Source organism: Erithacus rubecula (genome assembly GCF_903797595.1).
Source record: "Erithacus rubecula genome assembly, chromosome: 1".
NCBI lineage: Eukaryota > Metazoa > Chordata > Aves > Passeriformes > Muscicapidae > Erithacus > Erithacus rubecula.
In genome coordinates this window covers 6,865,697-6,893,437 of record NC_136658.1, presented here as the reverse complement: position 1 = coordinate 6,893,437, position 27,741 = coordinate 6,865,697, and the positions used below count along the sequence as shown (strand labels likewise).

The 27,741-nt window shown below is 36.8% G+C and overlaps 1 long non-coding RNA gene across 3 annotated transcripts in view; it reads right to left on the bottom strand.

Moving 5' to 3' along the window:
* Positions 1-27,741, bottom strand: part of LOC306807208 — a 70,803-nt gene that overhangs the window by 24,393 nt on the left and 18,669 nt on the right. The window contains exon 2 of one of the 3 annotated variants that reach the window (XR_013775662.1): positions 12,187-12,285. The exons of the other annotated variants lie outside the window; for them this stretch is intronic. This is a non-coding gene — a long non-coding RNA (uncharacterized lncRNA). The remainder of the gene's footprint in view (positions 1-12,186; positions 12,286-27,741) is intronic. 3 annotated transcript variants of the gene reach the window in all.

Here is a 27,741-nt window from a genome sequence, read left to right as displayed (position 1 = left end):
AAGCTTCCTGCCACATGCTGCAAGGCACTTTTCTTTCATGGATTTGAGTTTTATATTCTTTCCATTAAATGCCAAAACAATTAGTCTGTTGAAAAGTTGGAGTACTTCTAGACATAAGCAATTGCTCTGGGTTTTTTTGCCTTCCAAAAGTCACTGGTAAGAAGAAAACAAAGATTATGGTAGAAGTGGTGGAAACTGTGGTGAAGGTGTTTAAAAGCAAAAATTCAAGTGAGTGTTGCAGAACTGAAGTAAAAGATAATACTTTGTACATGTAGAACCATTTATAACAAATTGTTCTTGATGTCATTTGGTGATCAAGCCATTCAATAGTTTGCTGGTGCTTATAAAATAGCACAAGGATAAGGGTGATGAGGAGGAAGGATAATTATTACAAAATCATGAGAATATAGTCTCCTCCCCACAGAGCTGCAGGATGCACACAAATATCTAACTCTGCTAGGAAAGGGGACAGAGAGGTGGCAAAGAAATCCTGCCTTTCAAAACTCTCCAAACAAATTCCTCAGAGCTTGAATATGCTGACATTTGCACCTACAAAAGAAGTCATGCAAAGCAAATACTGTGTAGTTGCTACAAAAGAGTTCAAAGTGAGCCACTTTGGAAACACTACAATAGAAGAGTCATCACCTCCTTTCAACAGGGAGATTTTGAAGACGCACTCATCCATAGTTTGGTTCTGCCAAAAGGTAAAGGCATCCCAAAGGAAAACAGCAATGGATTTCAATATTTTTTTTTCAGAAAAAAATCTGCTTCAGCTCCACCTGTAACATCATTTTCACTCATGCTTCAACATCAACACACATTGCCCTGGTAGACTGCCCAAGTTTCAACTGCTGCTGCTTTAAAAGACCAAAGTGCTTTAAATGTCAGTGCTCATACACACTGTCATGTGCCTAAAGTTTCTCTCTGGGGCTTCTGGCATTAGAACCTTTGCATGGTAGGATGGGTTTAGGGGGTTTCCTCCCATCCAAATTGCTACTCTGGCCATAAGTAATGTCACCTCTGAATACTGCACCCTAAGAGGGGTGATGTTCTTTAGCTAATGGAATGTTTAATGGAAGGAGGATATAATTAGCCTTATTGTTATTAACTTAAAGATGGCAATGAATGAACTGTATTTAAAATTATTGGCTTGATGCACTGTACAGATTACAGAATCTGTAACTCCCACTGATCTCCAACAGATGTGGCAGTTCAACACCTCTGAAAGGAAGACTTTTATAATATTTTCCCATTGTTTCTAATGCCTCCTGAGAAGCTTGAAAGAGAAATCTGTTTGAGCTCTGGAGTGTTCTCTTTCATAGCTCACATGTTCTGCTTTGTTATTGTCAGTAACCTCAGGAGTCTTTCTATACTGATTATGGTTCATATAATGATCTGGGGGGAAATGAATTATTTTTAATAAAGAATTACACTGCAGTTGTAGATAGATAGAAGAAAAAAAAATCATTCAAATGAAAGTCTAGCAACTTTACAATATGTCTTTAATTTACCCAGTTTTTAGAGATAAGCCAGTTGCTGGATATATTTATGGTAAAGGCAAAGGATGAGGGATTTAAGCTAAATTCCTTATTCTGGGATGATATTTGGTTTGACATTGTGTAAGTCATCACAGTTCTCTGTACTCTGGTCTAATTTAGCAATTTTATGTTTCTTTATGATGTAAAATACTAAAAAGTGGTCTATACTGTGCATTAAAAAGGCCACCCCCCCCCTTTTAACTGTACACTCAGCCACTACTGTAACACAAATGTTATAAACCCTTATTTGGGCAGTGAATAAGGTAGAAATTCAAAACAGTATTCAACTGAGAAACTAGTTTATTTACTGTAATTTTAATAGTGGCAGCATCCTCATAGCCTCTTTCTATCCTAGCACAGCTGCTGCACTTATTGGGCAAGCAAGCTGTAATCAGCCATTTAAAGTTGTCAGTACACCACAGTTGTGCCCAATTTATCTGCTTAAGTTCATTTTTAAATGTGCTGGCCTCTTTTTCTCTCCCCTAAAACATTTCAGATGAGGGCTACAGATACATCACAGTGGCAATATTACAGAAAATTAATTCAGCAATGAGGCAAATAGAAAACTATTTTGAGAGGTTTTTGTTGGTTTGTTGGTTATTTTGGTACTTATCTTCGCAAAGGGAAAATTAAGTATGCTGTGAGTTCCCTAATTACAGTTCTCCAAATCTTTCCCACTCAGATGGGACAGAATTGGTATAGGCATGTGTCCCACTTGAAAATATTTTGCATTTTCTTTGTTTTCATGCATGCTAGAAACCCATATGGTCACAGTTTTTTTCTTTTTTTAAATTCAGTTGTGACTGTTAAAAGTATTTGGGCTTATAGAGACCTGAACTAATACGATTGTACTGTTAATCTAGAAATGGGAACCTGGAGTTATGGTAAGCAGGAAAAAAAAATCTCACTGTGAAGTGACCAGTTAGTGAGTTACCAGGTTCTTCCTTTAGCAGTACTAACACTAACCATACAAAAATTTTAAAACAGAACAAAACCACAAAGAAACAAAACAAAATTTAAAAAAACGCAAAAACAATGCACACAGGAGCTCACATATTACAAAATAATCAATACCTCCTAGTGAAATAACTACTGATATTAGTCTTTCCATAATAGGCTTGGATAGTGTGCTGTCCTTTATAAATACAGTAACATTAGCCAGCACACTTAACCAAGAATGCAAATGAGAAAATTTATGTTAAAAAGTTTTCTGCATACAACCTGTAAACTGATTTAGTCATGAAAGCACACTACATATCTGCTGAAAGAGCCTTTCACATATTGCACCCTTTCCATTATTTCTTACACATAAAATTATATTACAAAGTAAAATAAACCAAAAATGCCACACTGTTTGAGAGAATCAGAATATAATCCAGGAGAACAATTTCTCAATCTGATAATGCTGGTGAATCATCATTTGCTTACTTATTTTCCAAGTAGTTTTTTTTTTGTTTTTTTTTTTTTTTGGTTTTTTTTTGGGTTTTTTTTTTTTACCAGCCTATTTACCGAATCATAGATTGGTTGTTTTGGCTTTTTTTCCTGATATTCTTTCAGCATCTTTTGACCTACTTCAGTGGCTTTGGAAGCTAGGAGAAAATAATAAGGAGTGCAAACAAGAATGCATTCTGCTAATAGAACACATCTTGGCAGTTATCAATTTAGCAGTTTAATTTTTTTAGGGTTTTGTTTTTATTTTGTTTCAAAAACATGTAATGAACATTCTTCCACCCTCCAGTTCTTTAAGGCTTGGAGATACTCAAAAGAGACCTGGATGTGGTTCTGAACAAATAATTTTTGGTGACCTTTTCCCTCTCTTGGACCCAAATCTTAACATTTGTGAAAGCCAAAGCAAGGCAATGAGGAAATTTCACCTTAGTGATACTAAGTTTGAGTAGAAGTCTCTTGAACATCTGAATTATATAATTTGAGGAAATTGAAGATGCTGAGAAGAATATTTCCCACTGAAACTTCTTCTAAGGGGAAAAAAAACCCCAACTCAAATCCATAAAAAAACTAAAACCAAAACAGAATCAAGCAAGATTGGGGAAGAAATACAACCCCCCAAAATCCTCAAAGCAGTTTAAAAAACCAAGATTAAATATTGGAATAAAAAATAAAAAGAAAAAAAAATAAATTATACCTTTGGCTTGAGAACTGTCAGTTTCAGCATTCTACCAATAAAACCAAAATGATGTATGTAGGATAAATTAATTCTGTTTTCCTTTTTGCTCAGAAGTTTTTTTTTTTCTGTTTTCCTTTTTGCTTCATTTCCAAGTCATTATCTTCACTCTAGATCAAAAGCCCATCACCTTCAACATAATTTCTCCTATGTTATGCAATAACTTGCTGTGTCTATGTGCTTTTATGTTATTTAAAATGGTTCTCTGCAGATTAAGAATTCACATACTATGTTCCCTCATTCGTATTTTTCAGTTATATTTAAAAACAAGAATACATTTCCCTAATAATACCAATAAGGAGAAAAAAAGTCAGAAAGGAATTTTGTGTTTATCTAACTTATGATGAAGACTGAAATCAGTGAATGTGCAGGACAGAAAAAACAACCCTGTGAGAAAGCAGCCATTTCCATGCACATTCAGTTTTGAGCCTAATGTACTACAAAAATGAAAGGTAGAAATAATAAAAAATAACCACATCAGTGAAAAAACTGCAAACATTGTCTGTTTTTTTTTTGTTTGCTAGATTCTAATGTAGTAAATATCTGTAATGCATTTAAAGAGAACACGAAAGGGAATAGAAGAATAACCCTTAGACACAAGTGAATGATGCACAGTTCAACAAACAATCTAAATTTGAGCAGCTCTATTCAAACACATCCCCTGGAGATCACTTTCAATCTATAAGAAGAGTTTATAGAGGCTGAAAATGTGAAGAGCTTCTTCTGAATTTGACATTGTTGCGTATTTGCTTTTATATGCTATTCCTTTAAAAAGCAGAATGTAAGAGGTTTCAGTGAGAAACTAATATTTCCAGACTGATGAGGAAGAGGGAGGAAATTGAAATAGAATAAACTGAAATTATATCAAATTAATGTTACCTCATTGAAGAAAAACGGTAGGGGTTTTTTTTCCTCATTTGCATATGAGACAGATGGGGTCTACATATCTTTAGGCACGACATTGAATAATCTTCAAGAGATCAGGCTCTTTTTTATTTTTTTTTTCTTTTTGGAGGGGTGGGGAGAGGTCAGTGTCATACTCCTGCCCTACTTGTAGACCAGAAAATGTGTGGGAAGAGAACAGGGAATTTATGCCAGTACAGTACTGACACACAGCAGCTCCATTTGAGCAACTGCTTCAGGATATGCCTCGAGCAACTTTCATATGTTAAGTACTCATATGAGGGGAAAAGTAATTTTTACAGCCTGAAAAGGTTTATTGGATTCCCAGCTGTGGTTGCTGCAGACTGACTCAGCAAAGCAGATATCAGGTAGATGTTTTCAGGAGCAGATTAATTTTTTTTGTAGATTTAGGAATAGCCAAAAAAATCCAGGATGTTCTGGTTTAGAGTGTAAGTCACACACAAGAAGTGTTATTCCAGGTGAACAAAATGCATGAGTATGTAGTGAAAGAGGAACTGAATTTGATTTGTTTCCTGCATGGAGATAATATCTCATAAGAAATTCCAAAGGGGAATAGGAAGCAAATTTAGAATTTACATAAACTAAAATATATGTTAAATTAGATTCAAGAACAGCATGTGAAATCTGATACTGAATGTGATAAATAGCTGAAGATCCCCAGAAGAAATGGAAGCAAATTGTTTTCCTGCAGGAAAAAGTTTTCCTTAAAAATAAAGTCATGTAAGAGTGCTAATGGGTTATCACATTAATACAGTCCAATCCTCCCAACTGGGATAAATCCATAGATAAATTATTGTTTCTACTTTAGAGAACTAGTTCTTAAATCAGTTGTGCCACCTTCAACAAAAAAAAACAAAAAAACAAACAAACAAAAAAAAAACCATAGTACTGCATAGCTTCTTTTGCATACCATTCCTTTAAGCTGTTGTGCCTTATTATTTCAGCTCAGGGTGAAATATATAGATTCCCTTTTGCTTTGAGACACAGGTAATTACATTAACACATTGAAGAACAATTATGCTATGCTGTCCATGATGAAAAAACCTAAGTTGCCATTTTCTTCAATTAAACAGATTACTCTTACCTCAAACTTAATTTCATAATGTATAAAAATAACTTAGGTCACTCAATAAAGCACCTATCTTGATTTAGCCAGTTTAAGAAAGCACATATATTTCACATTAAAAGCCAACAAAAAGTGTTGTCAGGGTTTAACCCAGCATCTAAAACTTACACAGCTGATCCCACTGTCCCTGGGAGAGAACTGGAAGAGTAAAAGTGAGAGCTCATGGATTGAGATAAAGACAGTTAAACAAGTAAAGCAAAATCTTGACATGCAAGCAAGGCAAAAACAAAGCAGCTCATTCCTCAATTCCCATGGTTGGGCAGTGTCCAGCCAACCCCAGGGCAGCAGGGCTCCATCACAGGCACTGGTGACCTGGGAAGAAAAATGCCACGGCCTGGAGCTTCCCTCCCTTCCTGCTCCTTCCTCCAGATTAATGCACTAACCATGATGTCACATTGTATGGAATAGCCCTGGGGTCACTGGGGGTCAGCTGCTCTGGCTCTGTCCCCCCCCAGCCCCTTGTGCCCACCCAGGAGGGTCTCTGATGGGGCACTGGAGAGGTAGAAAAGGTTTGGCTCAGCACTAAGGAAAGCTTCTTCTCTATTATCAGCATTGTTGCCAGGCCAAATCCAAAACATAGCCCTCTACTAGCTACTGTGGAGAAAATTAACTCTACCTCAGCCAGCAAAAATATTTACTGAGTATTTTTGCTATCAAAGAGCAACACAAATTTTCCAACTCCTCTATGTACATAAATTATTTATGTACTCAATAAAATGCATCTCCTTTCAAGAATGAAGAGCCATTAACCAGCATATGGTTATAAGGATAATTACCATATTTGCTATGCTGGTTATAAAATGAAAAAATAATTAATTAAAATTATTTTATAACTCAGTCTTCTGGGTGAGCATATTCAGTGTGAGACAGGTATCACATAAATGCATTCCATGGGCTATTCAGAGTAACCTGCAGCTAGTAAAATACTGAACCTACTGTTCTGACAGTCTTGTGGGCATACAGACCATCACAGCAAAGACTGAAAGGCTGTGATACTATATATTCAAAAAAGGATTTAAGTAAGCAGATTTACAAATAAAAGATAACCCAGAGTAATAAAAAATGCCTGGAGTAATAACAAATGTCATACCTGCAGCATGATTTCTAACCTTCTCTGAAGGACCAGGCTTTCAGAACTATTCTACCCCAAGAAATTCCACTGGAAAACCTGTAGCTAAACACAAACTCAAATATTAGTCTGTATTGAACATTAATACCTCTTTTTGCATGTTCCTATTTCCCTTCTACACATCAATTTAGGAAAACTCTGAGGAGTTTGTAAGACCTGACTTGGTAATTTATTTGAGCAGCTCTAGTGTGGACAGGAATACGCAGTTGTGAAGGGCAACTATCAGTGAATATATTAGCCAGAAAGAATTAGCCATTAAAAAAAAATTAAAAAAAAAAAAAAAAAAAAAAAAAAAAAAAGATATGTAGCATATGTAATGTATCTTAACATGGTCCTGGACTACATAAAATGTCTTTAATAAAAAGATAATTTAATCTCTTTAATTAAAGAGAAACAAGCATATCTTGGGTTGCACTTCCAAAATTGTAGGCAGCAGGTCTAAGAGTGTGATGCCCCCTCCTGAGCACTTGTGAGGCCACATCTGAAGCACTGGTACCAGTTTGGGCTCCCCAGTAAGATGAGTGGCACTGAGTGAGGCCAGTGGAGTGTCATCAAGATGCTGGGCCTGGGTATCAGTGTCCCCAGAGGAAGGTGAATATTTCCTCTTGGAACACAGACTCTTCCCAGAGGTACACAGGAGGAGAGAAAGAGGCAAAGAACCAGGTCACAACCAGGGTAAGACCAACTAGATGTTTGGTAAAATAATTTTCACAATGAAGGAAGTCAAAAGCTAAAATTGGTACACACAGAGTTTTGGAAATTATTACCTTTAGAAGTGTTCAAAACTTGACTAGATGAGGCCTAAGTACTGATCCTTTGACCAAGCACTTTCTGGTGATTCTTATGTAACAGATTAATTTCCCTTTGATCCAGTCTTCATAAAGATAAAGTCTGCAATGGCATCTGCATTTAAATTTCTCCCACCTAGAGCAACATAATGAAAGCTCTAATCTTGAGGCAGAAAAATTCTTCATTCCCCAAATGTTCTTTTACCATCATCTTTTTTATCTCTTCAATGACAAAGATAAAATATGCCCGTAGAAAATGTCTGATTTAACTAGATTCTGCCTGTTAACATGGACTTACACAGTCCTTTTTCTTTTTAAGGTGTCCCGAGTTCTATTAGGCTTTGATGTGATTTTGGAAATCCAGATTGCCTAAGAAATTGAGTGCCAGTGTAGGAGATAATCAGGAAATACTTGGTTCCTGTTGTACTTTCATCACACTGAATGAATTTAGCAGTCATTGTTCCTAGTTAAAATCTACTCTGTTAGGATGAAAAAAATATCTTTAAGCCAGCTGTCCTTTGAGTATTCTATGAATTAAATCCAGTAGGTACAAAACTTTTGTATGTCTGAGTGCATATCCAAGGGTTTATATCAAGAAGAGCATGTAGAGGTATTGCATGTGCTTTAGAAGTTTATTACTTCAGCCTTTTACTAATTAGAAATCTGTCTGGAAACCATCCTTAAACAAGAATCAACAGCTACTTTAGTTGTAGGCACAAATTTAGAAGTTTAGCTATTCTAATTGTTACAGAAATGGGCTGTTTCTTTTGTCTAAACTAATGGAAAAGATCACACCTTTAGCTAATAACCTTTCAAGGTTGATTAACATTCATAGGCACTACAATTCTCTGTGAGGAGAAAGATCTGCATGTTTCTAAACTCCCTAAAATAGCACTTGCCAGGCACCTCCCTTTTTATATCCATTCTTTCTTTTCATGAGGATACTAAGGATGCACATTTCAGTCAAAGACAGTAAGGACCACCACCATGAGGCTCTCCTCTCTTCTTGGAAACAAACAACATACCAGGCACAACAGGAAAATTGTTGCAGACAGATACAAGATATTATAAAATAAAGGCCTTATAAAATCAGGTTAAAATTACCAGCTAGCCTGTTACTTCTAAGTGCAGCTAGCTAGGTTCTCATGTGAAACAACCTTGGGAATGAAATGCCAATTAACTCAACAATCTATTCTGGTAAGAAAATAAGTGTGCACCTGCATTAACAAAAGATCTGTCCCATGGGAATCAGTGAGGATATGCAAACATCTGAGTGAAAGAGTGTCTTAGCATGTACACACAAAACACCTTCTAACCAATTAATTAGGTGCCAAGGAAAGTACTAGCCAATGAGTTTTGTGGAAACTGTATACAAATGAATTATGTGAATAAAGAATGGGTTTTTCCTGCATGAAGAAACCAAGTCTTGGCTGTTTTATTGCAACAGAAAATTATGGTACTGTTTGGGTGTCACTTAACTTGCTTCAAAAGTGTGAGATGATAAAATTGCAGCTAATTTCCTAACAAAACAAACCAACTTTCAGCCATTTTTTTCTTTCTGCTGCTGCTGTTTCCTCCAGGAAAAATGAATCCAGTTGTGACTGCTCAGTGGACAGCTCTTCTCTACATACACATGGCCATTTGTGCTCCCACCCCAAGTGCTTGTTACCAAAGACTGTGGCAATGTTACCCTAGTAATGTTGAATAATATAAAGTAAGAACCAGATATCCAAACAGCAGAAAATAAAGGCTATGTTTCAGACAGCTTACTTTAAAAATTCTACAGAATATAACACTTTCATTGTCACGATAATCCAAGAACATTGATTTAAATTCTACTAACACTGAATATTTCTTCTGCAGTAGCTCTTATGTATTGCATGTGATTGTTATGCAATCTCAGAATTTTCTCCAGCATGATGACACTTCTGTTATGTCTTATACAGATTTCAAAACTCTGTTACCCTCTACAAAATAATAGAAATGAATCTCATCTAATTGTATATCAAATATATTCTGTTTACAACATGTTTTCCAAACATAGGCCATTCCCTGGTCATTAGAGTAGTATGTTTGATACTTTTAAATGTGAGACAACACTGTATTTATGCCACATGTAGGAAAATAACCAAATGCATATCTATCAAATTACATTGTACAACTATCAGTGTTATGTCATCTGATTAAAAACTGTGGGAGGCAAGTACTGCATAACAACTAAAACTTTCACCTTTAAAACTCTCTGGTATTTGAAACAAGGAAAGTGGGATGCCTCCTGTTACACATACTTTTGATTTGGATGAAAGACAAAATTGTTTAGCAGTTCAATTGCCTTGTGCTTTTTCTGAAAATCAAGCTCTTTCTGAATATTCAAGAAAATATTTTAAATAAATTCAGCAACAAGTTATCAAAATAATTACTTATCTCTATATAGAAATTAATTTCCCCCCTTAAAGTGACAGCAAATTCTAAGCTAAATTATAGCAAAAATGCAATTTATCTAAAAATCAGGAGGTTTTGAGAGACTAAGTCAATGCATGTTATGTAAATAAATAGGTCTACAAAAGTGTTTGCTGAACATTATACACTATTTGATTTTTGACATCATGTGCATTTTCTTCAGGAAGGAAAGCATCCTTACAGCAAGATGAAAAATGTATATTGAAAGTTAAAGCATGTGTAAAACTTCATCACTCTGAATGATGTATTGTTCCTTCCATGAATCCAAAGAGCTGTAGACGAGACTATATGTAAGACTCTACATCTGAATTTTCCTATTACCAAGAGCACACCCATTTCTTTTCACACACAGCATTGTGGCCTTCAAGTCCAATAAATAAAGTGTTATTATGGCTAACAATAGGATTCCAGGGCAGCATGAGCCCTGCTAAGGTCTCAGCCTTAGGATTTGTCAGGCTTCATTTGGCTTGACTTGCCTGTGGCTTTAGTTTAAACTTGTTTAGCTGTGATAGCAATTGTTTAATGACCAGGTGAATATTACCTAATTACTTTTAGTTTTATCTTAGCTTTGAGCAATTGTGCTGTATAAAGCCCACTGTTATAGTAATTTTGATACTTATCTGTAATTAACAGATAGCAATAACAAGTAGCCTTCCTGTGCAGAGTTAACTCTGACCCTAGACAACAGTGAGCAACAGAGATGTGCAGTTAGATAATTATAAAGGCCCTAAAAGTTCCAGCAGATGATGAAACCAGAAGCCCTCAGCCAGATAAATTCTTCATTGTTTAATTATTGTTCATTAAAGGAAAGCTGCCTCAGGAGCTGAACAAAACCAGTTTTAGAGATATTAAAGAAGATACATCCAACATATGTAAAACACTGCATGTGGGGCAAATTTTGCCTCTGTGGAACTGCAGACCAAGAAAAGAAAAGTATACAGTTCTGGAAAAGCATAAAATAACTCCCTGTATATCCTAGAATAAAATAATTTTCATCTTCAACACCATATTCCTCCTGGTGAAGCACTCAGGGCAATTTATCATAATCCCCCTGGACTAGGAGGGAGATTAGTAACAAGCATTTTAAGATACAGAAGGAACACAGGCTGGATAAATACCATGGAAAGCATCAGTCCATTCCCAAAAATGCTACAGGTGTTAAAACTGTGTCACCATAATGGGCTTAAATCATCATAATAGGTTTTATATAATGGTCAAAGAACATACACTGAGGCAACCAAAAATCCACAATAAAATTACAACAAGAAACGTTAAATTGTGAGATCTTGAGAGTAAATCTTCACTCTGACTACTAGCAGTAAGTGCATATTCAGTAAAAAATTTTTAAAAAGGGAGGGGGAGAATCTGTTTTAATCTTTTTACACAAAATTGTAATCAAGCTCTTTTTCATATGATGAACAGCATCCTTTTAAGGTTCTTTGCACTTGAAACACTCTTAAAATTGCAAACTGAGAAGAGTAATATGAAAATTTATATTCAGTTGGAAATAATAGATTTCCAAAGCTGTTGGTTACCTTAGGACCTACTACATTACAGATACCTTAATGAGGCAACTTTCTGAATTGTATTGTTCAACTGCACTCAGGAAACACAAGAATTTATTTTAAAACTTCTCTTTATAATTTTAGAACTTTGTTCTAAAATTTGAGAACTAAACTAAGAATAGCAACAAATAACTATGAAGAAAATTTATTAAGGCAGAGGGAACCCCAAGGATTTGTTTAAACTTTATAAAGCCTGTACTATAATTTCTTTTATAACTGCACAGAAGTGTTGAAGGATCTTTAAATATGAACTGTTGATATAACACCTATGCTAAAAGAACTCATTGCATTAAATTCTTCTTTCATTATTTCTTTTTTATCACAGATCTCTAGATTTAAGCAAATCAAAGTCATGAGGGTGATGTACTCTGTTATTATCCTCAAGCCTTATATGCTGTTTATAATTTACAATCCTGCTGGCAGTGTGATGGATGCCTGGCAGATTCCTTGGACAAAATGGACAAGATCTTTCACCTGTGCATGCCATGCAATGTATTTTCACCTTCATGTCCTTCTTCTATGGATCATGCCTCTATCTCCTGCTTCAAAGCAGCCTATTTCTCTGACATCTATCTGTAAGACAGGAGCATATGGTGTCAGTCCAACAGGTGCAGAGGAGTTCTCTGATATTTAAATTAATTCATCATGAGTTAGAATAAGAGAAACCTGCATCTGATACAGTCTGGAGTTAGCAAAATGACAGCAAAAGCTGTGAAAGAGAACCAGTTTGTTGCTGCTTTCTTCCAGACTGCATTTATAAAGACTAGATTTATTTGCTGCCTCTTTTTTTTATTATAAAAACGTCCACTTTTTCCCTACCTGACAAAGATCATAGAAGGCCCAAAACAAAGAAAGGATAAAAAAGATCTCCTTGAATGCTGGTGGCAGCATTCCTGTAAATGCTGTAACATTTCAAGAAAGAAAGAGTATAAGCATAGCCTGTATTTCCAACAGATTTTGGAAACTCAAGTGAAAGAGGCCAGCAGCTGCTGAAGCAAAACCTGTGCTGGCTGAAAACAGAGCCCATCAGCACCTGAACAATGCACTGCCATGCTAGATGTGAATTTGAACACTCAAGAAGGAGAAAGGTACAGAAAGTTTATAAGGTCATTGCTACATGATTGCTGTAAACTACAAGAGGCTGAATACCACTGATGCAAGACACAAAGGTTACAGACAGCTGGCCCAAGGCTAAAAATGAAAAAGTAATGGCTCAAAGGCTAAGCTGGTGCAGGACAGAAGGTTACTACTGTAAATCAAAAGCAGGTCTCTCTAGAAAAGAGAAGGGGAGCGCTAATGAAACAAAAGTGAAGCCTGAGGACTAAGTACAAAACACAGACTGACTCAGATTTTCATGGCAAACTGATTTACTGGGGGAATAATGTATCTTGCTGAACACTTCTGTTCCAAACTGATGGAAATGATTCCAGAACCAAGCCCCCAGGGCAAACAGATAACACATCTTGAAAGAGCTGGTGGGTTGCAAAATATGCAAGTCTTGTCTCCAAAGAGTTGAGCAAAAATAAGCAATTTTCCCTAAGGGGGAGTTTCATAGTTTTTCCAGTAACCTTAAATATTGATAACAGTAAGCTGAACAGTACCAGAGAAAGGATGAAGTTATTAATTCCTTGCAATGCATTAGCCTGATTAAAATGATGACATAGGCATGAATTCTCCATCCTGGCAGGCTGTTCTTGAAGCAGAGGTCAAAAGAGTTGGGCAAGAGATACATAAAGGGTGAAGTTGTCTTAATTAGAGGCATCAGCAAGCATTGCCATGTGTGGAGAAAAAAAAAAAAAAAAGAAAAAGCCTATTAAGGCATTTCTGGTTCCAACCCTACTATTGTTGATTCATGGCTCTATGGCTACTGGAATTCTCTGACTGTTTTATTAATATATGATTATATTTTCCAAATGGCATCTATATTTTACAGTATTTAAGAATAAAAGGGACCACAGGTCTGGATGTTGTAGGGCATTAGATTAACCCAATTAGTCCTGTATAAAAAGTTTAACAGTTAAGGCTGTGCTAAAGAATTTACTATGTACTTAACTCAGGCAAATTAATGCAACTATAAGGGTAGTACAGTCTAAGCAATTCAAGTAATCTTGCTCTCCCTTGCAGAGAAATTGTTCCTTGAGTTACAGACTCTTTAACCAATGTCTCCAAAAAAAATCAAATAATATATTTTGATCAGTTAAATTTTGAGAATAATAATTTTAAGATAATAGATGTCTGATCTTCTACTGTAAGTAGATAAGAGTTTATTAAATGTAATAGAGTTATAAAGAGGTATTTTGCAAGCTTGCCCCAAGAAAAATTGTAATCCTTTCTCTCCTTAGGATCTATATACAGGAAAGTGCCACAAATGAAAACAAATACATTATTACATTTAATGTAAATATTATTTTTGAACTTAAATTAAGCTCTCTTCCAAGTCATTGGGTGCTACAATATTCTACGTGGCCATAGATTGTCAGATGAGTAGGATTCTGCTTGTAAACATATGATTAGGGACAAAGTACCTTTATCAATAACTCTGGAATTCATTGTTTCCTAAAGGCTCTGATATCTCTCATGTCATGACAGACTGTCAAGGTTCCCTGCATTAGCTGAACTGTGGAAATTGCATATGATGTCTTGGACTGAGATAAGCACAAGGTATGCATTTCAGCTTAAACCTCTTTCCATCAAAACCTATACCAAGTCATGCAGAAATATCCATAGGATCATCAACAGTTGGTCATTAAATATAATAGACCATTGTGGAAAAATATCCAAAAGAACAGTTTGTGTCAGCTGTATCAAGCTACTCTGTATTGAGCTTTTTAGGACAGTAAAACAGAACCAAGTTATTTTTGTGCAGTCCATGCTGCATCAGCCAAGCTGTCAAAACCAGAATAAGGGTGCTGTGATATGCTCACAGCAGGGAGATGCTACAGGTCTATAAGTGTTGGCTGCTTCAAACACCATCTCTTGATCAGTTTTTTCAATTTTGCTTCCTTGTAACTTCAATTAGGAAGGCCTCAGACAAGACTTCTCATGGCTCTCACCATTTGGATGTTTTCTACAGCACCACAGGAGAGCTGACCTTGAACACAGGCAGCCAAATCTATAGGAGTAGGGAGGAGAAGATGCAGATCCAGGCATTGAGCTCAAAACCTTGTTGCAAACTCTCCCCACAATTTATCTGGACAGCTGGCACAGTGTCTCTCTTGGCTGCTGGTAAATCAGCATCACAGCTTGAATGCTTTTAGCTTAAACACCCCAATTCTAATGTAAATTTATGTTGCTGTAGGTGATATCCTCCACCTCTACACAATCTCTATAGCAGACAGTTTGGAAAGAAGTCCAAAAGTAATTTCTTCCTGCATGGGGAAAATAATGCTCCATCTGTCAAAGATTTCTTCTACTATGCTTTATAGGTGATTCACATGGGCAACTGGGATTTCTTTTCTTATTTTGAATATGTAACTCAATATTGGGATTACAGAGAAATGAGCTTCAAAACCAAAATGGTCTCAGAACAGAATTACAAGTACCAGAGACACACATAACCTGATGTGGAAAAAAAAAAAAAAATTTCTGAAGAAATTTTCATTTCTGTGAGATGGTAACTGACCTTGTAAATTCTGAGCCAATTTCAAAATATGTAAAGCAGATCAGGATAAACCAGTAAAGACAGAACACGAGCAAAACTTCGAGTTCCCAGAGGAGTTGTGTATATTCATGCTAGGCCTTGACCATTATCTGACCTATATTACATTATTCATACAAATTTCCTCAGGACACACACTTCCACTGAGTTGGGACATTAATTCCGTGACGCCGCTCCTCTTTCTCCTTCCGCCTAACATCTGTGTAATCACAGGTTCCCAGCTCACAAAGGTATCCTAGCAGTCAGCAGCTGGGAAGCACTGAAGCCTCCTAGCTAGGCTATTAGTGTTGTACTGCAGGGATTGTGGCATCCAGTTGCAGAGTAGGACAGATCCAGGAGCCCCCTCCAGTCGCTCTCCACTGTTCTGGTAATGGAAAGCAGCCCTAAACCCACTTCAGCTGAACATTTCAGCTGGGTCTGTGCTTATTTCTGCACTGTCTGAGAAGCACAAAGCAGCTGGAGCCCACTAACAAATCTGGATATCTATTTATGTATTCTGGTAGTGAGGGATTAATTTTCAGACCATATGCAATTGCTTACTGGTGAGAAAGGTTTTTATACTTTCCACATAGACATTATGCAATATAACATTTTAAGAGGGTGTATTAGTACAAGCTGCGAGTGATTCAAATCAGACACACGCAGTGTTATAAAGTCAAACACTTTCCTTTTCTAATTTAAAATTGTTTTCTCATAGAATAAATAATATTTTATCCTTGAAGGGTTTTCTTGCTTTCATTTGTGGAAAGACCAGATGGGTCTCGCAGGTCATTCACAGTTATGAGAGAAACAACAACAAAAAAATCCCTTTTCAGAGGTGAGATCTTACATTCTTTTCTGGAAAACAAATTATTTGCTTGGATGAAAAGCTTTTGTATTCCAGTGTAATTGCTAATATCTGTGGGGTGTCCTGGAAAATGAGATGCTTTCTATCAAAGAGTTGTAACTTATGCCTGTGCATAAAATCTAAATAAATAAATTGGAGCAGACCTTAAGGTATCATGCAGGGAGAAGATAAAGGAATACAGCTGTGAAATCAGTGGAAAACCTCAAGTGATAACAAGTGGACAAGCTGAAATTATTTCACAGTGGGACTGGAGTCATCTGGCTATATGGGTTTGTTAGGGGTGTGAAGGAAGATGGAGGGAGTGCTTTCCTCTGGACACTGTATTTTGTAAAGAATTTAAACCACATGCTGTTGCAAAAATAGCTGCTGCTGGAAGAGTCAATCAAGGATGGATTATTTTTCTCAGGTTATAGAGACTATTTTTCTTGATTAGTGTTCTAAAATTAAAAATCTGACAAGTTATTTTATGTACATCAGAAGAGATTATGAGTGAAAGAATTGCAATCTCATCAAGAATATCTAAAGTGAAACATTTGATGAGGGGATAAATACCTTTCCTCCTCCGAGTCTGAGGAAACCATGGTGAAAACATGACTAAAAAAGTTCGTTTAGAAATGGAGAGGGCTAATGTGGATATCCTTAAAGGAATATTAAAAATGCTCAATAGGAGTTTTGGCTGTGAGAACAAGCTAATGCTTACTTTTGGCAGAATGTTTAAACCATGTGAGCGGTCAAGTTACCTAATTCATGAAGGGTAAAGAAAAATATGTCCTTTTAATGAGCCTCTGCTTTATTGGCTAGCGCTTTCACCTGTACAAAAAATAGTTTTTTTTTCTGGAGAAAGAAGGTATATAAGAACACTGTCAGTAGCACAAGACATGGGAACAGCTCTTGGTGTTACAAGATTTATTTCATCAGCCCCCACCCAGACCTGTTAACACAGACTTCTGCGGATCAGAGAGAGCAGGGCAGCAGAAATGCTGTGCTCAGGATCACAGAGCACAAGCTCTGCATCTACTTTGGAATTACATGAATGGTGCCACAGAAGCTTCAGCCTACCCACTGTAAATGAAACCTCTTGGCTCACCCTACATTCCAGAAAAGTACATTCATCAGAGGAATATCACACATGGTGGGATCCTCAGAGATGTGTCATAAGAAAATGCAAAAGACAAGTGTAAAAGAGAAAATTGCTTCCTGAAAAAAGGATCAGTCAATGCAAGGAGACATGAGGAAAGACAGAGTCAGGCTGAGCTTCAAGATTAGGACCTATAGCAATAATAATGAAAAGTTTAATGTGACAGATATTGGACAGATGAGCAAGAAGGAAGAAATTACCTTTTGAAGGTAGAAAAAGAGGAATAAATCTCACAAGAATTTTGACAAAGCTGAGGAGGTAGGAAAGGAGGTGATTTAACTTCAAGTATGTGTATAGAGCAATGCATATGACTCTTCAGGGATTCAAAAGTTCATGGTGTTCAGCAGGGACTTTGTCTTTTCTTTCTACTTTCATGGAGTTTCTAGTGATCAGTGCATATGAAGCTTCGGCTACTGATGCCAAGCATAAATCCTGCATTTCAGGAAGCTTATTTAAATTCACTATTATTCCAACCAGAGCAAGAAAATGTATATTTCTGAGCTAGGAGTACAAATTAATATTTGGCAAAATTGTTCTCACAAACTAAATATCTGTTTACAAAGTGCTCTTGACACTCAATGCCACTGTGCACATTTCAAAATAGTCTGGATATTCACATGATTGCTACTAAATTTATCTCTTTTTTTTTTTTTTTTAACCAAAGTGAAATTCATCTTTTCTAAAAAGTCTGCTGAGGTACATTTTATTCTTTTAAATTTACAATCCCCGCCCCCCCCTGCAAAAAAAAAAAAAAAAAAAAAAAAAAAAAAAAAAAAAAAAACAAAACCAAAAAAAAAAACATTAAAAAAACCCCAAAAACCAAAAAACAAATAAACAAAAAACCAAAAAAAACAAACAAAAATAACAAATAAAAAACAATCACAAAAAAAAACCCCACAAAAACCCCAAAAACAAACAAACTAGTTGGGATATAAAAATTACCTTGATCTTGACTGACAGATTGCATCAGTCAGGTATTCAAAATACTCAACATGACTGGATAAACCAACATGCCATGATTAATGTAGCAAAGGTTTGTATGCAAGAAACAACCACGTTTCTGTTCCTTTACAGCATATTGAAGAGATGACTTTTAATATTTAAAAACACAAACTGTTACTTGTTGAATTTGAGAGACTACAGGATGGATAAAGATGATTTTATTAATTTCCTCCAATGTGCATTTTGTCTAATTCTCTCAAAATGCCACTGCTGTAATACTTTTATAAAACTTTTCACTTAGATTTTACTCAATGTTTTCCAGAAGAAACTAGCTGTCTGTGGATTAGATCCAAACCCTATTGATGTCAGAAAGTCTTCTGTGAGTTTTGCCTCAGGACATAAGTGCATGGAAAAGCTCATGACAGTATCTGTCAAGAGTAATTTGAAAGAAAGATTAATATTTGTAGGCTGGCAGCAATGACCGAGAACCAGGAGTTTGACCTCCTGCTATTGAACCTTACTCAGACATGCCTGTGAGAAACCTGTAACCTTGTGGTTAAAATTATACCACACCTTTTGGAAGATTTCCAACTCTCTTGTAAAGTTTGCACAATATAAAGAGTTCATGACCTCACTTGAAAAATTATTCCAAGCATTAAGTGTCCTTATTGCTTATAAAAAAATTATATATATATATATACACACACACACAATATTCAAGTTGCACCTCTTTTTACATTTCAGTTTGTCTAGCTCAGTAATGGAAATTAATCTGGCAGAAAAAAAGCATTTAGTAAAGAGTCCTTTACTGTCAAAAGCATTCCTCCTGTGTAGGCACTTGTAGATGATCAAATTACCTTTTAGTTGTCTCTACAATAAGTTAAATGGATTACAGCAGAAAGAGGATGTCCTTGTTACAGAAGGCAGAATGGAAGCATTTTGCACAAATAATTTGTACCAGAACAGCTGGAAGGCTTATCAGCTTATCCTTATATCTCAAAATAGCACACAGGCTCCTCTGAACCAAGCCAGGATCATGTGCAGTCACATAAAAGGGAATTCTAACACCAATTGTGGTAATTTTTTTAAGTGGCTATGTACTACAAGGAGTAAAACCACATAAGCCAAAGATATTGAGGTCTTAACACTTTGACTGCATTCAAAGTGGAAAATGAAAAAAAAAAAAAGAATATTAATGTACAAATGCTTATACATATATGTACAAATATGCATAAAAATTCATACACATATGTATGCCTATAGTATAAAAAAGGGTTTCCATTACTACTATCAAAAGCAAAGCAGGCAGTAAAAAATTCTGTGTCAACATGTCAACACTAGAGATGTTTTTGAACAAATGAAAGCAATAGTCCTTTCAATATTTCAATATTTCTGTGTCAAAATTATCTTCCTAAATTCTATAGAGCTACTGATGGCCATTGAAGTAGCAATTGCAATACAATGATGTTTACCATTTTATGAGCAGATTATTTTTTTAAAGAAGTACTTTTAGAACCATTGCAACACTTAGGACATTTTTGTCTCTTGACGTTAAAACTTTGCTTAAAGCAATGCATGCAATTGAAAGGCAAAGAAAAAAAATATTTTGGAACTAAAAGCATGATTATTAGCTTGGATTCTTCAGGCCAAACTGAGTTTTAATAAGAGGCAAATATTCACTTTACCAGTACAGCAGCACTTTCAATACATTTATATTCCAAGAATAAGCAGAGTAGAATAATCTAGCTATAAGTATTATTTTGAATTCGGTGCTATGAAAAAAAATCTAATTGTTTTAACACCAATGATGACAGCAGCTATGCTGATAATAGTTTAACAGAATTCTTATGTTTTATTTATGTAAATATAAATATACCATAATAAACACTTAAAACCCAAATACTTGTAATCCAAACCTGTTTGCGCATACTGTAATTAATACAAGGGAAAAAAAAGTATATTTTGAAAGAAAAACAGCCATTTAATCATGAAACAGCTAAATATGGTGTGTTGTAGTAATTTACCTAATTATGAAGGTATTGCAAAGTAATAATTATTTAGCTAAAGAATGTAAGACGGATTAAAGTTTCTTGTTTCAGATTGTTTTATAAATAGTGATAAATTAAATTTATCACTGTAGCATGCTTATTTGGGGAGGTTTTTTTTTCTCTTTTTGTTTGGGGGGGTGTGTGGTGTGTGCTCATTTTAATTTTGTGTCAAGTAAACATGATGTAATATTACAGAACTTTGCTGGAGTACTGCCCAATTAAGCTTTCCCTTTCCTGATAAACAGAAAAACTCAATACAGAAGAGTGCATAATGTATTTAAATAGGCACTGTGCACTAAGAATCCATCCTAATCAATTTTATGAGATGCTTTCAAAATACACTCAAAAAAATGTGTAGGTTTGCTGCTGCAGCAAAGTAAATGCAGTTTTCCCTTTTAAGACTTGCTGGTTTCTCCTGTTATGTGACTGTAAATTTAAATTCCTAAATTAATTGAAATGGCATTTCCATATAAACAATATATCAAACTGTTGAATCTATAGGCATCAACAAATTTAGTCCATGGCTTTAAATAAATATTTTGGAGATAACTTTAAAATAGTCTAAATACTCACTAATTTACTATTTTCATATTTTAGATATGAAGCAACTGACCAACTGTTCAATGTTGTGCTTTACTAGACCATTGCAATACTTGAATACCTGAGCTGTAATAACACAAGTCATTGCAAATATAAATTTTCTTTCAAATGAGTATGATGTGAAAGTGCTTTTAGAACACTACAGCATCATGAACTTGCAATTCATTAATCCACATGCAGGGAAGATATTATGAATTTAAAATCACAGCTGAAATATTTTCTCTAAGAATAGATGTAATATAGAATTATATTTTTTTTTTGAGGAGAACAGCTTGTTTGAGAAAGGCAAGAGTTCACCTTAGTATTCAGGGCAGGGAGGATTGCTTTTATTATTTATTATTTCCCTCCTTTCCCAACACCTCTTGTTACAAATGAGAGTTTTGGGCACCTCCATTATAGAAACATGAAATCATCTAGGTTTTACAGTCTGAATATAATCCTAATATATAGGAAGATCACTATCATCTTAGCTCACAGTTTGCTCAGGGTGAAATACAGCTTTGGGCAAAAATCCCAGAGACAGCTATATCACCAGGTAACTTCTATCTAAAACTACTCTGTGGACATAATTACACATTTAAATCATATCAGCTTTGTGCAGATATGATGCATGGGAGCTGCTCAAAGGATGCACCACACAGTTATACCACTCTGATCACCTGTGGTTTGTTTTCAGCATCACTAAGCTTGGCCCAAGGCAAGATGAGCAAATTGTGAGTTTTTGGTCGTCCTTTGTACTGATTCAAGACATGTTTCAGGAGCAAGCACTACAAATTTGGCTAGCTACCTGAAGGAAAGCAAGCCAGACTGTGAGAAGAACTGGCAGATTGGCTGTCAGCTGTTTGGAAAACAGTCTCCCTTCCTCCTGGTATTTGTGTTACCTTAGTCTAACAACTTAACCAACAACTCCCTCTCTCTTTACAGAGGTGTGAACTTGGGAGCAAAAATACCTCTGTAGTAAGTTGTGTTTCTGCACAGACTTTACTTCAATATATCCCCAAATCCTCCTACTTTTGGATATTAATTCTCAGATTACTTTTGATATAAAAACTCACAGAGAGGCAACAAAACTTCTTTACTACACTAAATTTTAATAGTTTGCATTCAGTTTGATACCAAGGACATGTGTCTGTGAGGTGTCATTGATCAGAACTTCCATGCACCAAGATTCTATTATGTGTTCTCCAAAAAAGCACATCCATATGTTCAAAGGAATTATTTTGAGAAAAATATACATTGACTCTAATTACCTTTTAAGATGTGGTTTGTATCCCTGCCAGAGCCACTTTGTCACACAGCATGAAAAGGTTATCAGTGAGAAAAGCATTAAAATCCTGAACATTTTTCTAGAGCAGCATTTTGAACTCTCGACAGGTGTCACTAATGTACCTGATTTACAGTACATGCACTCTTACATTTTGTCATTTATATTGACTTTCCATTTACACTCTCTAATGGATAATCAAGGTCAACTAAAGCATAATCAATTAGTCTGCATTAATTGGTGGCCAGAACTACATTTTTCTTGTGATTTCCGACATATCCATGTACTGTACATCTTCCTGCTTTCCCCAGGGTCCCCCTCAAGCATGTTGCTTCCAGAGTAATTATAATGAGTTAGAATGTCTTTGTTCAATGATATTCCTGCAAATTATTCTCCAGGAGAAGCAAACAGAAGGGAAAATTTGCTTTAAAATACTCCATGCTACGATCAAAAATATCATATTCTCTTTTAATGGCATAATGACATTAATGCTATAAAAGAGACCTTCACAATCAGAGTGGCAGGTAAGAAGGCAGAATGAAAACTTCCACCTCAAAAAATCCACCTAAAGAGGGTAAGGGAAAAAAAAAATTAAAAAAAAACACAACAAAACAAAAATGCTTCTCCCTGCTGTGAAAAAGTGTGCAGAATGGAGAAACCTGTTTAAATTGCACCTCTTTTGCTCTTCCATGCAATGTTTTCTCTCTTCTTTTCCCTACCTCCTAGATTAATCTACTCATAAGTATCTTGTCCCTAGCATTTCTATTAACTCAGGAAACACCATGAATTTCCCTTTGAGCCTTTTGAGACGCACAACTTGTCACCAGTGACTGGATGACAGGGAATGGCTTGAAGCTGAGTCAGGAGAGGTTTACTTTGGATATCAGGAGCAGGTTCTTCACCCAGAGGGTGGCTGAGCACAGGAACAGGTTCCCCAGGGCAGTGATTGCAGCACCAAGCCTGACAGAGCTCGAGAAGGAGGCACACAGTGTGATTCTTGGAGGGTCAAGAGCTGGACTTCATGACCCTTGTTGGATCCCTCCCAAACTAGGATATTCTACAATTTTAGGATTTATCCCAGCCATCTTGTTCTTTGTGCTCCTGGATGGGTCTCCCACACAATGATTTTTGAAGAGAAATGTGAAGTTTGCCTACTTCCCACAAGAAGGAACCTCTCCCTGGATGACACCTTTCAAAAATTGCAGGGAGACACCAGACAGCTCCTGAGTCCCCTTGAAGGCTCCACACTGGGCTGCAGGCTGGGCTCAGACTCAGAAAACTTGGGTGTTGCATTACCAGGGCAATCCATGGCAATGTCATCTCAGCCCTTTTTGGCACTGTGATTTGCCATATTTTTCTCTTGCCCCACTGACCAGTAAGGCCAGATATTCCTTAGAGTTTTGCTGTCAGTTTCCAGGAATGTCTTCATTTTAATGGTGCTTCCTTTTAACTCAGCAAGGCAGGACTGACTTGTGTAGACAGCAAGTAACAACTTGGGAATGACCAGCAGTCACTTTCCTAAAAATCTCACTCTAAGAGTGCAGAAATAGCATGCTAACTTGAGACCTCTCAAAGAAAAACAGGCAACTAATGGCCTCTGAAAGCTTGTCACTCAGAGGTAGCCTGAGACTCTAAGGGCTTCATACAAGTACAACAATTATTTAGGTTGCTGCCATGGAAACTTATACTGCCAAGAGACTCATGGCAAGTGTCACGAAGGCAATGAAAATTTTCCACAAAAAGGAATTTGTTTGATTATTTTGTGACCTAGGTCAGCACATTTTGGATTTTGCCACCCAAGGCAGAAGTTTTGTGAATATCCACATCAGATTCCCTTCCAAGATGGATTCTGACACTGTGCTGGAGCATGCTGGGGACCCAGTGCAGTGACATCTGTCACAGCAATTCCCTCTGCAGGTCAATCCCTTGGCTGCCACTCCCATGTCTCCCGTGCTGGACTGAAATGTGTTCACATATTAAAGTCTCTAAAGCCAGCATATTTAAACACAGAAAACAACAGGAGAAAGGCAACACAAAAGTCACTTTGTTTGAGGTGTGTTTTGTGTCCTGCTTGCTGTGTGTCCCATTGGCAGAGCAATCCCAGGCCAGCAGCCTCCTGTAGGGCAGAGCATGGCAGTCTTTGCAGGTCTTGACCACTCACCCTTTGTCATTTTGGACATTCTGCTTCTTACATATTTCAAAGTAATACCTTCTAATGAAAGAGTGAGGAAGCCAATTAGCATTTACTTAGTCCCCTAAACCAGACACAAACAGCCTAAAATGCCAGGATTTACTGAACACACAGTCCCATCTGAGACATCCATCACCTTAACAACTCAAAATTAAGAACAGGTGTCCTATTCACAGAAAGATAACATGCAGATTCACAGAACACCTCCAAACCTCAAGAAGAAGAAGGAGAGGTTATGGGACTGATCTTTGCATATTGAGAAAAATAAGGATTTTCATTATTTAGCTTGATTTTGTCACTATGGCAACAATGATTGTTCCTGATTTCCTGCTATTGTTGAGCTTCCTATTCTGATATCCAATACTGCCACGGATTGACCTTGGCTGGATATCATAGACCATCAAGCTGTTCTATCACTCCCCTCCTCAGCAGGAGGCAGCAGGGGGTGGATAAGATTAAAAAAAAAAAACCCTTGCAGGTCAAAATAGCAACAGCTTAATAAAGCAAAAGCAAGGCCACATGGAGAAGCAAAGGAAAAAAAAATACTTTTCCACTACTTCCTATCAGCAGGTCCAGCCACTTTTTAGGCTTCAATATACATCATGGCTGCTCCAGAAGACAAACATCTTGAGATTCAATGTCCCTCCCTACTCCATTTCTCCTAGCTTTTATTGCCAAACTGATGCCATATGGAATGGAATGTCCCTTTGGCCAGTTTGGATGGGCTGTCCTGGCTAGGTGCCTCCCAAGCCTAGCTGTGAGGGGGGAAGGTAGGAGAGGGTGGCAATGCTGTGCCAGCCAAAACACTGGTGTGTCACCCACACCTTCCTAAACACCAGTGAAAAGCTGATGAGTGCTGCTGTGGAGACAGTTTATTGCTCTGTGGGCTGCAAGACCCAGACTGGTCCCATAAAAAAACAAAACAAAACAAAACAAAACAATAAAACATCTGCACTACTTGCAGACACACATCCAAAGACCCAGGGGTGTGTCAAACTTAACAAATCTGGGACTCTGAGGACAAAAGTCCAATCACAAACCTGGAACACATCTGGCCATGCCCTTACATGTCCCTACCTGTCCCATGGTTTTAGGTTAAGGTCTCCTATATCTGCAGGTGGAGCCACACCCCTGTCCCTGCCCACCAGATCCAATTCCACAACAATTAAATGAGCACTGCTGTGGAGAAGATTAAGTCCATCTCAGCCAGATCCAATACAAATATAGATGCACAATGCCTTGCCCACATCCTTTAGGCCAGGTAAGAGAAGGTTGGCAGTAGATTGGTCAGATTTCTTTACAGGTAATACTAAAACCCACAAGAAAATTCAGCTGAAGGAGAGAGACAGAGGCACTACCAAAAGGGGAAAAACCCAGAAATACATCCATGGCTGATGGAAGACTGACATATCTGACAAAGAGTTATATATTGTTTTAACACAACATGGAAACCAGAATGGCAGCCTAGTCATGCACCCAGAGCAGCTCTGCCAACAATGGTTTTCCTCTTTTATAATCCTTTTATGAACTCTTTATTTCCCAAGTGACATTGTAGGAACAGGCACTTCACAGTGGAGCCACCCTTTACTTTGCACCAGCTTGCTGCCCCACTGTAAAATGTTGATTAAACCTTCTTCAAATACTACTCTGTACCAGAAGGAAAAATTTCTGAATGAGTCAGCCAAGCAAAGCACTGAGAAAGGCAAGTTCTGTCATCACAAGGCAGAAGGAAAAAGATGACACATCGGGCCATGGGCTGTAAATATGAATTCTGCTCTCAGTAAGGCTTAAGAGAGAGCTCTTAAACCACCCTGTATAAACCACCATTCCTCTTTCTCACAGTTAGGGTGCCCATAGAACTGCAAAGTCTCTCCCTAGCAGAAGGCAAGAAAAGAGAGAGAGAGAGAAAAAAAGAGAGAGAGAGAAAAAAGAGAGAAAAGAGAGAGAGAGAGAAAAGAAAAAAGAGAGAAAAAGAGAGAGAGAAAAGAGAGGAAAAAAAGAAAAGAAAAAGAGAGAGAAAGAGAGAGAGAGAGAAAGAGAGAGAGAGAGAAAGAGAGAGAGAAAGAGAGAGAGAGAGAAAGAGAGAGAGAGAGAAAGAGAGAGAGAAAGAGAGAGAGAGAGAAAGAGAGAGAGAGAGAAAGAGAGAGAGAGAGAAAGAGAGAGAGAGAGAAAGAGAGAGAGAGAGAAAGAGAGAGAGAGAAAAAGAGAGAGAGAGAGAAAGAGAGAGAGAGAGAAAGAGAGAGAGAGAAAAGAGAAGAGAGAGAGAAAAGAAAAGAGAGAGAGAGAAGACAAGAGAGAGAGAGAAGCCAAGAGAGAGAGAGAAGCCAAGAGAGAGAGAGAAGCCAAGAGAGAGAGAGAGAGAGAGAGAGAAAAAGAGAGAGAGAGAAAAAGAGAGAGAGAGAAAAAGAGAGAGAGAGAAAAAGAGAGAGAGAGAAAAAGAGAGAGAGAGAAAAAGAGAGAGAGAGAAAAAGAGAGGGAGAGAAAAAAAGAGAGAGAGAAAAAAAGAGAGAGAGAAAAAAAGAGAGAGAGAGAAAAAGAGAGAGAGAGAAAAAGAGAGAGAGAGAAAAAGAGAGAGAGAAAAAAAACGAGAAAGTAACTGCAGGGCTTGGGAGCTCAATCAGTACTAATGTGCAGAGCCATTAGGACAAAAAGTTGCAAAATGAAGTTCCAGTTTAGAGCATTTTGCAAATGTCTGCTCTGAAAAAATGCCAGACTTGACAGGTTACAAGTTAGACCTGTAAATATTTGCATTTATCTAGAGCTTTTAGGACTGTTATTTGCACATTAAGAACACTGCTCTTCAGTTTAGAGCTGTGAGCACTTCCAAAGAAAGAAAGGGAACAAGTATAAAAATATTTTCCACCTGCTTTTGCAGCATTCAGTAAAATCATTGTTACTCCAGAGCTGTTTTTCAGGTTGATGTATGGAATATGCACTTAAAAACAACCAGAAATGATGAAAAGAAGGATTTCCTTAACAAATAGATTTACTTAATATACCAAGAAGGTAAGAAAACATTGTGCTGATTTGCACAAAAGTTACTGCTGTTATGAAACACTGAAACATCAAACAGCATTACTCTTCAAATCAAAAGTCATTTAGTAAATTCACTGGTGATTACCTTAGGGACAAGCAAGGACTGCTGCTTAATGGTTCATTTTTAAGAAATTGGTCAAGGAAATGAAGTTGCAATGCTTGCCATCTGTATTAAGGCTCCTGAAAGCACTGAAAGGAAGCAGCCACACAGCAATGTATTCAAGACTGCATGCTGAAACTTTCAGGCATCTTAACCCTGAGAAATAAAGCTGCTTTAAGAAGAATCAGACCACTTGTGGCATCAG